Source organism: Ceratotherium simum, chromosome X (genome assembly GCF_057802395.1).
Source record: "Ceratotherium simum simum isolate JZ-2026a chromosome X, ASM5780239v1, whole genome shotgun sequence".
Lineage (NCBI taxonomy): Eukaryota > Metazoa > Chordata > Mammalia > Perissodactyla > Rhinocerotidae > Ceratotherium > Ceratotherium simum.
The window spans coordinates 88,438,262-88,454,423 of record NC_141940.1 but is presented as its reverse complement, the minus strand read 5'-3'; the positions used below and the strand labels follow the sequence as shown (position 1 = coordinate 88,454,423).

At 38.7% G+C, this 16,162-nt stretch overlaps 1 protein-coding gene across 3 annotated transcripts in view; it reads right to left on the bottom strand.

Annotated features, from left to right (window-relative positions):
• DGKK (diacylglycerol kinase kappa) overlaps positions 1-16,162 on the bottom strand; it is a 116,276-nt gene that overhangs the window by 36,912 nt on the left and 63,202 nt on the right. The gene's annotated exons all lie outside the window — the stretch shown is intronic.

The following is a 16,162-nucleotide window of genomic DNA, read 5'->3' as shown; positions in this document are numbered from 1 at the left end:
TTGGCTTCTTTGGCATAAATTAATTGAACATATATGGTTTTCTTTCTGGGCTCTCTATTCTGTTTCATTGATCTATATTATACCAACAACATACTGTCTTGATTACTATGGCTTTGTAATACAGTTTGAAATCAGGGAGTGTGATGCCTCCAGCTTCGTTCTTCTTTCTTAAGATTGCTTTAGCCATTCAAGGTCTTTTGTGGTTCCATACAAATTTTAGTTTGTTCTACTTATGCAAAAAATGCCATTGGAATTTTGATAGGGATTGCATTGAATCTGCAGATTGCTTTGGGTAGACTGTACATTTTAACAATATTCATTCTCCAACCCATGAGCATGGAATAATTTTCCAATTATTTGTGTCTTCTTCAATTTCTTTCATCAATGTCTTAAACTTTTCAATGTACAGGTCTTTAACTTCCTTGGTTAAATTTATTCCTAGGTATTTTATTCTTTTTTATGCAATTGTAAATGGGATTTTTTTTTCTTAATTTCTCTTTCTGATAGTTTGTTATTAGTGTCTAGAAATGCAACAGATTTTTGTGTATTGGTTTTGAATCCTATGACTTTACTGAATTTGTATATTAATTCTAACAGTTTTTTGTTGGAGTCTTTAGGGTTTTCTATATATAATATCATGTCATCTGATAATAGTGGCAGTTTTACTTCTTCCTTTCTGATTTGGATGACTTTTATTTCTTTTTCTGGCCTACTTGCTCTGGCTAGGACATCTGATACTCTGTTGAATAAAAGTGGCAAGAGTGGGCATCCTTGTGTTGTTCCTGATCTTAAGAGAAAGAGCTTTCAGCTTTTCACCATTGAGTATGGTGTTAGTTGTGAGCCAGTCATATATGGCCTTTATTATGTTTAGGTACATCCCCTCTATACCCACTTCACTGAGTTTTTATCACAAATGGATACTGAATTTTGTCAAATGCTTTTCCTACATTTATTGAAATAATCATATGATTTTTATCTTTCATTTTGTTAATGTGTTGTATCCCATTGGTTGACTTGCGGATAATGAACCATGCCTGCATCCCTGGAATAAATCTCACTTGAACATGGTGTATGATACTTTTAATGTATTGTTGAATTTGGTTTGCTAATGTTTTTTAAAATTTTATTGAGGTCATAATAGTTTATACCATTGTGAAATTTCAGGTGTACATTATTATTTGTCAGTCACCATATATATGTGCCCCTTTACCCCTTATGCCCACTCCCACACCGCCTTCCCCTCTGGTAACCACTAATGTGTTCTCTTTCTCCATGTATTTGTTTATCTTCCACATATGAGTGAAATCATGTGGTGTTTGTCTTTCTCTGTCTTGCTTATTTCGCTTAACATAATACCCTCAAGTTCCATCCATGTTGTTGCAAATGGGATGATTTTGTGTTTTTTACAGCTGAGTAGTATTACATTGCATATATAGACCACATCTTCCTTATCCATTCATCAGTTGATGGGCTCTCAGGTTGCTTCCATGTCTTGGCTATAGTGAATAATACTGCAATGAACATAGGGGTGCATAAGTCTCTTTGAATTGTTGATTTCAAGTACTTTGGATACATACCCAGTAGTGGAATAGCTGGGTCATACGGTATTTCTATTTTTACCTTTCTGAGAAATCTCCATACTGTTTTCCATAGTGGCTGCACCAGTTTGCATTCCCACCAGCAGTGTATGAGGGTTCCCTTTTCTCCACATCCTCTCCAACATTTGTTGTTTTCTGTCATGGTAATTACAGCCATTCTAACAGGTATAAGGTGATATCTCATTGTAGTTTTGATTTGCATTTCCCTGAGGCTTAGTGATGTTGAACATCTTTTCATGTGCCTGTTGGCCATCTGTATATCTTCTTTGGAAACATGTTTATTCATATCCTCTGCCCATTTTCTGATCAGGTTGTTCATTTTTTTTGTTGTTGAGTTGTATGAGTTCTTTATATATTTTGGAGATTAACCCCTTGTTGGATATATGATTTGCAAATATTTTCTCTCAGTTGGTAGGTTGTCTTTTTGTTTTGTTCCTGGTTTCCTTAGCCTTGCAGAGGCTCTTTAGTCTGATGAAGTCCCAGTTGTTTATTTTTTTCTTTTATTTCCTTTGCCTGAGTAGACATGTTATTTGAAAAGATCCATCTAAGACTGATGTCAAAGAGTGTACTGCCTATATTTTCCTCTAGGAGTTTTATGGTTTCACGTCTTACCTTCAAGTCTTTAATCCATTTTGAGTTAATTTTTGTGTATGGTGAAAGATAATGGTCTACTTCATTCTTTTGCAAGTGGCTGTCCAGTTTTTCCAACACCAGTTATTGAAGAGACTTCCCTTTCTCCGTTGTATGTTCTTAGCTCTTTTGGCACAGATTAGCTCTCCGTAGATGTGTGGTTTTATTTCTGAGATTTCAATTCTGTTCCATTGATCTGTATGTCTGTTTTTCTACAAGTACCATGCTGTTTTGATTACTATAGCTTGGTAGTATATTTTGACGTCAGGGATTGTGATGCCTCCAGCTTTGTTCTTTTTCTTCAGGATTGCTTTAGCTATTAGTAGTCTTTTGTTGCCCCATATGAATTTTAGGATTCTTTGTTCTATTTCAATGAACAATGTCACTGGGATGCTGATTGGAATTGCATTGAATCTGTAGATTGCTTTAGGTAGTATGGACATTTTAACTATGTTTATTCTTCCAATCCATGTGCATGGACTATCTTTCCATTTCTTTATGTCATCATAGATTTCTTTCAATAATGTCTTATAGTTTTCATTGTACAGGTCTTTCACCTCCTTGGTTAAATTTATTCCTAGATATTTTATTCTTTTTGTTGTGATTATAAATGGGATTGTATTCTTGAGTTCTCTTTCTGTTAGTTCATTATTAGAGTATAGACATGCAACTGATTTTTGTAAGTTAATTTTGTACCCTGAAACTTTGCTGTGGTTGATTATTTCTAATAAACTATTTCTAATAGTTTTCCGATGGATTCTTTAGAGTTTTCTATATATAAAATCATGTCATCTGCAAACAGCGAGAGTTTCAGTTCTTCCTTGCTATTTGTATACATTTTATTTCTTTTTATGGCCTAATTCCTCTGGCCAAAACATCCAGTACTGTGTTGAACAAGAGTAGTGAGAGTGGGCACCCATGTCTTGTTCCTGTTCTCAAAGGAATGGCTTTCAGTTTTTCCCCATTGAGTATGATGTTGGCTATGGGTTTGTCATATATGGCCTTTATTATGTTGAGGTACTTTCCTTCCATACCCATTTTGTTGAGAGTTTTTATCATAAATGGATGTTGGATCTTGTCAAATGCTTTCTCTGCATCTATTGACAGGATCATATGATTTTTATTTCTCATTTTGTTAATGTGGTGTATCACATTGATTGATTTGCATATGTTGAACTGTCCCTGCATTCCAGGTATAAATCCCACTTGATCATCGTGTATGATCCTTTTGATGTATTGCTATATTAGGTTTGCCAATATTTTGTTGAGGATTTTCGCATCTACGTTCATCAGTGATATTGGCCTATAATTTTCCTTCTTTGTGTTGTCCTTGTCTGGCTTTGGGATCAGGGTGATGTTGGCCTTGTAAAATGTGTTAGGAAGTGTTCTGTCGTCTTCAACTTTTCGGAATAGTTTGAGAAGGGTAGGTAGTAGATCTACTTTGAATGTTTGGTAGAATTCTCCAGAGAAGCCATCTGGTTCTGGACTTTTATTTTTTGGGAGGCTTTTGATTACAGTTTCAATCTCTTTACTTGTGATTGGTCTATTCAGGTTCTCTGTTTCTTCTTGGTTCAGTGTTGGGAGGGTGTACGAGTCTAAAAATTTACCCATTTCTTCTAGATTGTCCAATTTGTTGGCATATAGTTTTTCATAGTATTCTCTTATAATCCTGTGTATTTCTCTGGTATCTGTTGTAATTTCTCCTCTTTCATGTCTAATTTTATTTATTTGAGCCTTCTCTCTCTTTTTCTTAGTGAGTCTGGCTAAGGGTTTGTCAATTTTATCTTCTCAAACAACCCTCTCTTAGTTTCCTTGATCCTTTCTACTGTTTTTTGGGTTTCAACTTCATTTATTTCTGGTCTAATTTTTATTGTTTCCCTCTTTCTGCTGACGTTGGGCCTTGTTTTGTTCTTCTTTTTCTAGTTCTGTTAGGTGTCGTTTAAGATGGATTATTTAATATTTTTCTTGTGTTTAAGCTGGGCCTGTATTGCTGTAAATTTCCCTCTCAGGACTGTTTTTGCTGCATCCCATATGAGTTGGTATGGTGTATTTTCATTTTCATTTTTCTCCATATATTCTTTGATTACTCCTTTAATTTCTTCAATGATCCATTGGTTGTTCAGTAGCATGTTGTTTAGTCTTCACATGTTCGTTACTCTCCCAGCTTTTTTCTTGTAGTTGATTTCTAGTTTCATAGCATTATGGTTGGAAAAAGATGCTTGATATGATTTCAATCTTCTTAAATATATTGAGGCTTGCCTTATTTCCCAAACACATCTATCTTTGAGAATGTTCCATGCGCACTGGAGAAGAAGGTGTATTCTGATGATACTGGATGAACTGTGCTATATATATCTATTAAGATCTATTAAGTCCATCTGGTCAAGTTTTTCATTTAGTTCCATTCATTCCTTATTGACTTTCTGTCTGGATGATCTATCCATTGGTGAAAGTGGGGTGTTAATGTCCCTTACTATCATGGTGTTGCTGTTAATATCTCCTTTTAGGTGTGTTAATAGTTGCTTTATGGACTTTGGTGCTCTTGTGTTAGGTGCATATATATTTATAACTGTTATATCCTCTTGGTGGAATGTCCCTTTTATCATTATATACTGTCCCTCTTTGTCTCTCATTACCTTTTCTATCTTGAAGTCTACTTTGTCTGATATAAGTATGGCGACACCTGCTTTCTTTTTTTGCCATTACCTTGGAGCATCATCTTTCATCCCTTCACTCTAAGACTGTGTTTGTCTTTAGAACTGAGATGTATTTCCTGGAGGCAGCATATTGTTGGGTCTTGTTTTTTAGTCCATCCAGCCACTCTGTGTCTTTTGATTGGGGAATTCAATCCATTTACATTTAGACTGATTATTGACATATGAGCGCTTAATGCTGCCATCTTATCACTTGTTTTCTAGTTGTTCTATATTTCCCTTCTTTCTCATCCTGTGTATTTTGGACTGCCAATTCAGTTTGGTGACTCTCTGTGATGGTTTTCTCATTATTTATCGTTTGTGTCTCTGTTTGGATTTTTTGTTTAGTGATTACTGTGAGGTTTGTATAAAAGATCTCGTAGATGAGATAGTCCATTTTCTGATAGCCTTTTATTTCCTTAGTCTAAGCAGATTCCTTCACTTTCCTCTTCCCCTTCTATGTTAATGTTGTCACAACTTATTCCATTTTGTGTTGTGAGTCTGTGGTTAAAATGAAGTGATTATTTTTATTCTCAATGTTTTCCTTCCCTTTATCTTTAATGTTATAATTAAGTGTTTGCTAATATGTTCTGATAGAGAGTTACAATTTTCTGATTTTGTCTGCCTATTTATCTCCTTGCTTAAGGCTTTGTAAACTCTTTTCTTTTCCAGGCAAGAGGGCCTTCTAGATCACATCTTGTAGGGGGCGTCTTGTGGTGATGAACTCCCTTAGCTTTTGTTTATCTGGGAAAGTTTTTATTTCTCCATCATACCTGAAGTATATTTTTGCTAGATAGAGTATTCTTGGCTGAATGTTTTTGTCTTTCAGAATTTTGAATATAACATCACTCTCTCCTAGCTTGTAAGCTTCCTGCTGAGAAATCCGCTGAAAGCATGGTAGGGGTTCCTTTGTAGGTTATTTTCTTCTGCCTTGCTGCCCTTAATATTTTTTCTTTGTCATTGACTTCTGCCAGTTTCACTAATACATGCCTTGGCGAAGGTCTTTTTACATTGATGTAATTAGGAGTTCTATTAGCTTTTTTTCTTGTAATTCCAGCTCCTTCCCCCAGTTTGGGAAGTTCTCAGCTATTACTTCTTTGAACAAGCTCTCTGCTCCTTTCTCCCTCTGAAATACCTGTAATTCTTATGTTGCATTTCCTAATTGATTCAGATATTTCTTGGAGAATTTCTTCATTTCTTTTTAGTCTTAGTTCTCTCTCTTCCTCCATCTGAAGCATTTCTATATTCCTAGCCTCTAAATTGCTAATTATTTCCTCTATAATATCAGCTCTGTTATTTAAGGACTCTAGATTTTTCTTCATCACATTCATTGTGTTTTTTATCTCCAACATTTCTGATTGGTTTTTCTTTATAGTTTTGATCTCGTTTGTGAAGAATGCCCTCTGTTCATTAATTTTGTTCCTGATTTCATTGAACTGTCTTTCCAAGTCCTCTTGTAACTTGTTAAGTTTTTCTGTGATAGCTATTTTGAATTGTCTGTCATTTAGATCATAGATTTCTGTGCCTTCAAAATTAATTTCTAGGTGTTTGTATTTTTCCTTCTGGTCTGGAGTATTAATATACTTATTCATACTATTTTATGGGGTGGATTTGTGTATTTGCATAGTGATAGTATCTCATTGCAGATTCTACCTGCCACCACTGGGGGGCAGGAGCTGTGTATTCTGAGCCTACTGAAATCCCTGTCAGCTGTGCCTTTCCAAGCCTGGGCCACTCCTTGGGACCGCAGTGGCCCTGAGGGCTCTCCCACTGAATGGGAAAGCAATAATACAGGGGCTCGGGGCTGCCACTGCCTGCTCCCATAGTCCCACTGAGATGCGCTCTCCCCTTTGGGGCTGCAGCAGTACTATGGGCATTCATGGCAGCTGGGAACTCGTTCGCCCAGGCACGCAGATCTGCTGCCATCTCCTCCTAGGTCACACCAGCTGTTGTGCTTGGTGGTTGGGGCCTCCCCACTGAGTCCGAGGCTGGGCCTCTCCCTGGGAGCCACAGTGGCACTGTGGGCTCTCCCACCAGATGGGAAAGTGATCATGGGGGGGCTCAGAGCTTCCAGCACCTGTTCCTGCAGTCACACCGAGGAGTGCTCCCACCCTCAGGGCCACAGCAGTGCTATGGGCACTCCATCTGGGAGAGCAGTCATAAGCATGTACATGGCTGCCAGGGGGCTAGACAGTGCTCACCTATCTCCACCACCTCCTTGGGGGTAGTCCATCCACCTTCGGATATATAGCTGCATAGGTATCTCAGGCGTCCTGATGTGCTGTGTGGGTATCCTCTGCTGCTCAATGAATGTCCATTTAGTTGTAGATCAAAGGGGGAGAGACAAATGGAACAGCTCACTCCACTATGTTGCTGATGTCACTCTGTGCTAATATTTTTTTTCTGTGAGGAAGATCAGCCCTGAGCTAACATCTGATGCCAATCCTCCTCTTTTTTTCTGAGAAAGACTGGCCCTGAGCTAACATCCGTGCCCATCTTCCTGTACTTTATATGGGATGCCACTACAGCATGGCTCGACAAGCAGTGCATCGGTGTGCACCAGGGATCCTAACTGGCGAACCCCGGGCCGCTGCAGTGGAGCGAGCGCACTTAACCACTTGCACCACTGGGCCAGCCCCCTGTGCTAATATTTTGTTGAGAACTTTTGCATCTATGTTCCTCAGGGATATTGGTCTGTGATTTTCTTTTCTTGTAGCATCCTAGTCTGGTTTTGGTATCAGGGTAATGCTGGCCTTGTAAAATGAGTTTGGGAGTATTCCTTCCTCTTCAATTATTTGGAAGAGTTTGAGAAGGATTGGTAGTAATTCTTCTTTGACTGCTTGGTAGAATTCAACAGTGAAGTCGTCTGGTCCTGGACTTTTGTTTTTTGGAAGGTTTTTGATTATTGATTCCATCTCCTTACTAATAATTCATCTGTTCAGATTTTCTGTTTCTTCATGATTCAATCTTTGTAGGTTGCCTCTTTCCAGGAATTTATCCATTTCTCCTATGTTGTCCAATTTGTTGGCATATAATTGTTCATAGTAGTCTCATGATCCTTTCTGTTTCTGTGGTATCAGTTGTAAAGTCTCCTCTTTCATTTCTGATTTTATTTATTTGAGTTATCTTTATCTTTTGCTTGGTAAGTCTAGCTAAAGGTTTGTCAATTTTGTTTATCTTTTCAAAAAACCAGTTCTTAGTTTTATTGAGCTTTTCTATTGTCTTTTTAGTCTATATTTCATTCATTTTCACTCTGATCTTTGTTATTTCCTTCCTTCTACTAACTTTGGACTCCATTTCTTCTTCTTTTTCTAGTTCCTTTAGGTGTGAATTTAGGTTGTTTATTTGAGATTTCTCTTGTTTCTTGATGTAGGCATTTATCGCTATGAATGTCCTCTCAGAACAGCTTTTGCTGCATCCCATAAGTTTTGATATGTTGCATTTCCATTTTCATTTGTCTCAAGGTATTTTTTGATTTCTCTTTTGATTTCTTTGTTGGCCCATTGGTTGTTCAGTAGCATGTTGTTTAATCTTCACATGTTTGTGAATTTTCCAGTTTTCTTCCTGTAATTGATTTCTAGTTTCATTTTATTGTGATTGGAAAAGATGCTTGATAAGATTTCAATCTTTTAAAATGTAGTAAGACTTGTTTGTGGCCTAACACATGACCTATCCTGGAGAATGTTCCATGTGCACTTGAGAAGAATGTGTATTCTGTTGCTTTTGGATGGAATGTTCTGTAAATGTCTGTTCAGACCATCTGGTCTAATGTGTCATTTAAGGCCAATGTTTCCTTACTGACTTTCTGTCTGGATGATCTATCTATTGATTAAAGTGTGGTAATAAAATTCCCTACTATTATTGTATTGTTGTGTATTTCTCCCTTTAGGTCTGTTAGTATTTGCTTTATATATTTAGATGTTCCTATGTTGAGTGCATAAATATTTACAAATATTATATCCTCTTGTAGGATTATTCCCTTTATCATTATGTAATGACTTTCTTTGTCTCTTATTACAGTCTTTGTTTTAAAGTCCATTTTGCCTGATATAAGTATAGCTACCTCAGCTTTTTTTTTGGTTTCCATTTGTATGGAATATCTTCTTCCATCCTTTCACTTTCAGTCTGTGTGTGTCCTTATACAGTCATGCATCACTTGACTACAGGGATACATTCTGAGAAACGCATTGTTAGGTGATTTTGTCATTGTGCAAACATCATAGAGTGTACTTACACAAACCTAGATGGTATAGCCTACCACACACCTAGGCTATATGGTATAGCCTATTGCACGTAGACTACAAACCTGTACAGCATGTTACTATACTGAATACTCCAGGCAATTGTAACACAATGGTAAGTATTTATGTATCTATATCTTTCTAAACATAGAAAAGGTATGGTAAAAATACCGTACCTTTATAAAAGATAAAAAAATGGTGCAGTTATATAGGGTACTTACCATGAATGGAGCTTGTAGGACTGGGAGTTGCTCTGGGTGAGTCAGTGAGTGAGTGGTGAGTGAATAGAAGGCCTAGGACATTACTGTACACCACTGTAGACTTTATAAACACTGTACACATAGGCTAAACTAAATTTATGAAAAAATTTTTCTTTCTTCAATAATGAATTAACCTTAGCTTACTATAACGTTTTTACTTTATAAACTTTTAAATTTTTGACTATTTTGTACTAACACTTAGCTTAAAACACAAACACATTGTACAGCTGTGCAAAAATATTTTCTTCCTTTATATCTTTATTATATAAGCTTTTTTCTATTTTTAAAATTATTGTTTTTTTTACTTTTCAAACTTTTTTAATGAAAAACTAAGACACAAACACACACATTAGTCTAGGTCTACATAGGGTCAGGATCATTAATATCACTGTCTTCCACCTCCATATCTTGTCCCATTGGAAAGTCTTCAGGGGAAATAACATGCATGGAGCTGTCATCTCCCATTATAACAATGAATGCTGCATGGGAGTCCATGTTTTCAAACTTTTTAGGGAGCTTATTGAGTTCTGCAAAAGCTTCTGCTAAACCCTTCACTATGATTTTTGTTAGAGGTTCTTCTTTTTCTTTTCCTGCAGTTTCCTTTTCTCTTGCCTCTTATTAAGCTATGATTCCTGTTCCATTTCCAACAACTCCTCATTAGTCAATTCCTCAGAAACCACCTGTAGGAGCTCCTCAGTGTCATCCTCATCCACACCCAAGTTCAAGTTATTTGCCATCTCAACCATAGCCTTATTGATTTTTACAACCTCCTCATCCTTGGCAAATCCTTCGAAGTCATGGATGAACCCCTTGAATGTCTTCTTCTATATGCTATACGTACACTCCTTGGTGACATCACTTCAAGGCCAAGCAAGGTTCTTGGTGCAGTCATAGATGTTGTAATACTTCCAGAATTGCATCAGTGTCTTCCTCAGTTGCAGCAATAGTCTGGGCAAAGGTCATTCTCAGGTAGTAGGCCTTAAAAGCTGCTGTAGTTCCCTGATCCATTGTTTGGAGGGAGAAACACCATTTTGATATTGGGATGAAGATCATCAATTAAAGGAGAATGTCTGGGAGCATTATCAGCAAGTAAAATCTTGAAAGGTATGTTAGTCTCCAAACAGTAGTTCTCCATTTCATTGGCATGGCAATTCAGGAGGGCATCCTGAAAGAGGAGTTGGGTCATCCATGACTTCTTATTGCTCCTGTAGTACAGTGGCAGTGTGTGCTTATTGATATGCTTGAAGGCCCTGAGGTTCTCACTGTGCCAGATCACAAAGAATTTCAATCTGTAGCCTACAACATTGTCCCCAAGCAAGACTGTTATCCTGTCCTTAAAAGCCTTGAAACCTGGCATTGACTTGGTCTCATTATGGATGAAAGTACTTTCAGGCATCTCTTTCCAGAATAGGGAGGTTTTATCTATATCGAATATTTGTTCTGGCAGGTAATTTTCCCCCACAATCAGCTTATCTAGAGTTTCTAAAAATTCTTCAGCTGCCTTCACATCAGCACTCACAGACTCACCACTTGCTTTCACATTATGTAATGAATAATGATTCTTGAATTTTTTTAACTGCCCAGAGCTAGCAGTAAATTCAACATTGAAGTCAGGTCCAGTCTTTTCTTTCAACATTGCAATAAACTTTTTGCTTTGGCCTTTATCATCATGGTGCTGAGAGGGATATGCTTCTGTGTCTGGTCTTCAATCCAGGTCATTAGAATTTTCTCCATGTCTGATATAGGCCCTTCTCGAATTTTTGTTAGTCTCATTGCCTGCAATAAAGCAGATCCTTTAACAGCTTCTGTCACTTTGTTCTTGATCTTCAAGATCGTAGGTATGGTTGAATAGGACATGCCTGACTGGTGAGCAATAACCATCACTGATTTTCCACCTTTGTAGTCCTTAATCACTATTAATTTTGTTTCCATGTCAACCATTCAATGAGGCCTCTAACTGGCAACATTAGCAGTGGATTTTGTACATTTAGGGCCATGATGAACAAAACAACATGAGATTAAATAAAGCATAAGAGAAAATGATGCAATCAAGAGACATAGTAAACACGAGATGTATGAGGCTGCTGCCAGCATAATATGGCATACTATTTTACAGTAAAATTTTTTTATAAGTAGAAAGAGTATATTCTAAAATAATAATAAAAAGTATAGTATAGTAAATACATAAAGCAGTAACATAGTTGTTTATTATCAAGTATTATGTAGTGTACATAATTGTATGTGCTATACTTTTATATAACTGGCAGTGCAGTAGGTTTGTTTACACCAGCATTACCACAAACACTTGAGTAATGCATTGCACTATGATGTTACAATGGCTACAACATCACCAGGTGATGGGAATTTTTCAGCTCAATTATAATCTTATAGGACCACTGTCATATATGTGGTCTGTCGTTCACTGAAATGTCATTATGTGGTGCAGGACTGTATCTGAAGTGAGTCTCTTGTTGGCAGCATATAGATGGGTCTTGCTTTTTTATCCATCCAGCCACCCTATGTCTTTTTATTAGAGAACTTAGTCAATTTTACATTTAAAGTAATTATTGATAGAAATGCACCTATTGCCATTTTGTTAATTGTTTTCTGGCTGTTTTGTAGTTCTTCTGTTCCTTTCTTCTTCTCTTGCTCTCTTCCTTTGCAATTTGATGATTATCTGTAGTGGTATGCTTAGATTCCTTTCTCTTTCTCTTGTGTATCTACTATAGATTTTTGCTTTGTGGTTACCATAAGGCTTACATACAACAACTTATATTTATAAGAGTCTATTTTAAATTGATAACAACTTAACTTTGAATGCATTCTAAAGCTCTACATTTTTACTCTCCCCTACATTTTATGTATTTGATTTCACAATTTACATCCTTTTATCTTGTGTATGCCTTAACAAATTATTGTAGTTATAGTTGTTTTTACTACTTTTATCTTTTAACCTTCATACTAGTTTTATAAGTGACTAATCCACCACCTTTACAACATTAAATTATTATGAATTTTATTATAGGTTTACCTTTACCAGTGAGATTTATACCTTCATAAGTTTTCCTGTTACTAATTAGCACCATTTTATTTCAGCTTAAAGAAGTCCCTTTAACATTTTTTATAAGGCTTGTCTAGTAGTGATGAACTCCTTTAGCTTTTGCTTGTCTGGAAAACTGTTTCTCTCTCCTTCAACTCTGAAGGACAATTTTGCCTGGTAGAGTATTCTTGGTTGGAAGTTTTTTTTCTTTCAGCACTTTGAATATATTGTGCCACTCCCTTCTCGCCTGCAAAGTTTCTGCTAAAAAATCTGATGATAGTCTTATTGGGCTTTCCTTGTATATAACAAGTTGTTTTTCTCTTGCTGCTTTTAAGATTCTCTCCTTGTCTTTAACTTTTGACATTTTAATTATAATATGTCTTCGTGTGGGTCTTTTTAGGTTCCTCTTATTTGGAACCCACTGGGCTTCCTGGATCTGGATGTCTGTTTTCTTTTGCAGGTTAGGAATGTTTTCAGCCATTCTTTCTTTTTTTTTTTTTCTTTACTTTTTTTTTGTGAGGAAGATTAGCCCTGAGCCAACATCTGATGCCAATCCTCCTCTTTTGCTGAGGAAGACTGACCCTGGGCTAACATCTGTGCTCATCTTCCTCTACTTTATATGGGATGCTGCCATAGCATGGCTTGACAAGTGGTGCATCAGTGCACGCCTGAGATCTGAACCTGTGAACTCTGGGCCGCCACAGCGGAGCATGCACATTTAACTGCTACTCCACCAGGCTGGCCCATTCGTTCTTTTGTTTTGGTGAGGAAGTTGGCCCTGAGCTAACATCTGTGCCCATCTTCCTCTGTTTTATGTGGGACGCCTGCCACAGCATCGCTTGATAAGCGGTGCATAGGTCTGCACCTGGGATCTGAACCTGTGAACCCCGGGCTGCTGAAGCAGAGTGAGCGAACTTAACCACTATGCCACTGGGCTGGTCCCAGCCATTATTTCTTCAAATAAGTTTTCTGCCTCTTTCTCTCTCTGTTCTCCTTCTGGGATCCCTATAATGCGCATGTTAGTCTGCTTGATGTTGTCCCATAAGTCCCCTAAGCTCTCTTCACTTTTTTTCATTCTTTTTTCTATTTGCTGCTCTGATTGGATGAGTTCCATTGCCCTGTCTTCCAGTTCACTGATCGTTTTTTCTGCTTCATCTAGACTGCTTTTGAACCCCTATAGTGTATTTTTCACTTCAGTTTTTGTATTCTTCAGCTCTCTGACTTCTACTTGATACTTCCTTATATTTTTTATCTCTTTGTTGAAGTTCTCCTGTGTTCATCAGTTCTTCCCCCGAGCCCAGTGAGCATCTTTATGACCATTATTTTGAACTCTTTATCAGGTAAATCACTTATCTCTGTTTCATTAAGGACTTTGCCTGAAGTTTTATCTTGTTAATTGTTTGGAACATATTCCTGTGTTTCTTCATTTTCCTTGACTTTCTGTGTTGATGTCTATGCCTTAGATAAAACAGCCACCTCTCCTAGTTTCGAGAGGGTGGCCTTGTATAGGGGATAAACCTTATCATTCAACTCTGTCTTAGCTCTTGGTTCTCTCTCAAACTTTTGTGATTGTCCAAGTGGCCTATTTTATTTTTAGTGGTTCCCAGTAGTTGAGGGTGTCCCAAGATCTGTCAACATCCCAAAGGGGAGGATCTCAGTCAGCACCTAGATACAGGCTGATTGGAAACCAGATGCTCAGGCAGCAGCTTTTAAAGTATACAAATATATACAGTCCTGTGGTACTGCAGGCATAAGTCCCACTGGCCACCAGAGCTGGGCAGCCTAGAGCTGTGTGGCAGTCGCAAAAACTGGGGCACCAGAGAAGTGTACAAACTCCTTTCTGGGAGATGCTGGTGACCTGGAATGAGTCAGAGGGATAATGCAAAGATGGCATCCACCAGCCTCTGTCTCCAGAGAGCACCTTAGTAGGCTCCTAGATGTGTGCCAAACCAGGAGCCTGCTCTTCAGGCTGAAGCTCCAGGACAAGCAAATAGGCTTCTTTCACAGAAAGACTGGGACTGTGTTTCAGTCTGCTGTCTGTGCTGTGCCCTGGGGGCGATAGCTGGCCAAGAACTGTCTCTCCATTTGTTACAGTCCCATGGGACCCAGTAATGCAAGCCCTGCTGGCCAACATAGCCAGGCGATCAAGAAGTGTCCCCTGGGCAGCAGCCACACAAAACAAAGGCACCAGATATAAAAAACAGGGAACCAGATGTGTGTAAAAGCTCCCCTCCAGGAGATACTAGCATTTTGGAGCATGGCAGGAGAGCACGAAGATAGCACTTGCTCTCTGAGGCCTCTGGAAAGGATTACAGTTGGCCCTCAGATGTGTATTTAGTTAGAAGCCTGACCCTCAGGCTGCAACTATGATGATAAGCTAATAGGCTGCTTTCACAGAAAGACTGGACTTCTCAGACTGTTGCCTCTTGATGTGCCCTGGGGATGATGGCCAGTTAAGAACTCTTTCTCCATGGGTTACAGTCCTGTGGGACTTTTAGGCATTAGTCCTGCTGGCCACCAGAGCAAGGCAATCTATAGGTGTCCCCTGTCAGCAGCCACAAAAGTAGGGGTGCCAGTTGAGGATATAAGCTCCTTTTGAGGAGATATCAGTGAGATGGAGTGAGGCAGAGGGAAAGTGCAAAGATGATGTCCACCGGCCTCCATTCCCTGAGAGTATCTCCGTAGGCCCCTACATGTGTGCCAAACCAGAAGCCTGTGCTTTAGGTCAAAGCTCGTGGACAAGCAAATAGGCCTCTTTCACAGAAAGACTGGAGGTGTGTTTCAGTCTGTTATCTGTGCAGTGCCCTGGAGGTGGGAGCTGGCCAAGAACTATCTCTCCGACTGTTACAGTCCCATGGGACTCAGGAACTCAAGCCCCACTGGTCACCAGAGCCAGGTGATCAAGGAGTGTCTCCTGAGTGGCAGCCACAAGAACCAGGGAAACAGACATAAAAACCAGGGAACCAGATGCACCTCCCTTCTGGAAGATACTGGTGCTCTGGAGTGTGGCAGAGGGAGAGTGCAAAGATGGCACCTGCCCTCCAAGGTCTCTGGAAAGGATTACAATTGGCCTTTAGATGTGTGTTTAATTAGAAGCCTGCTCCTCAGGCTGCAGCTATGAAGATAAGCTAATAGGCCTCTTTGACAGAAAGACTGGGTTTCTTAGACTGTTGCCTCTTTCTGTGCCCTGGGGGTGGTAGCTGGTTAAAAACTCTTTCTCCATTGGTTACAATTCTTTGAGACCCATGAGCATAAGCCCCACTGGCCACCAGATCCAGGCAATCTAGAGGTGTCCCCTGGGGGCAGCTGCAAAAATCAGGCCACCCAAGGGTACAAGCTCCTTTCCAGGAGATACTGGTGAGCTGGAGCAAAGCAGAAGGAGAGCGCAAAGATGGTGCCTACCAGCTAGAACGAGGCAGAGGGAACCAGAATCTTCTAAGAAGAAGCTCATACTTTAGTTTCTTCTTGTCTAGAATAATCAGTTTAAGAAAAGCATCTAAAAGACTGGAAAGTTAGGAGCAGGGTTTCTCAACATCAGTACTATTGATATTTTGGGCCAGCTAGTTCTTTGTGCTATCCTGTACATCGTAGAAGGTTTAGAAGAATCTCAGGCCTCTACTCACTAGAAGCCTGCAGCACACTCTCTCCCCCAAGTTGTAAAAATCAAAAAATGTCTCCAGACATTGTCAAATGTCTCCTG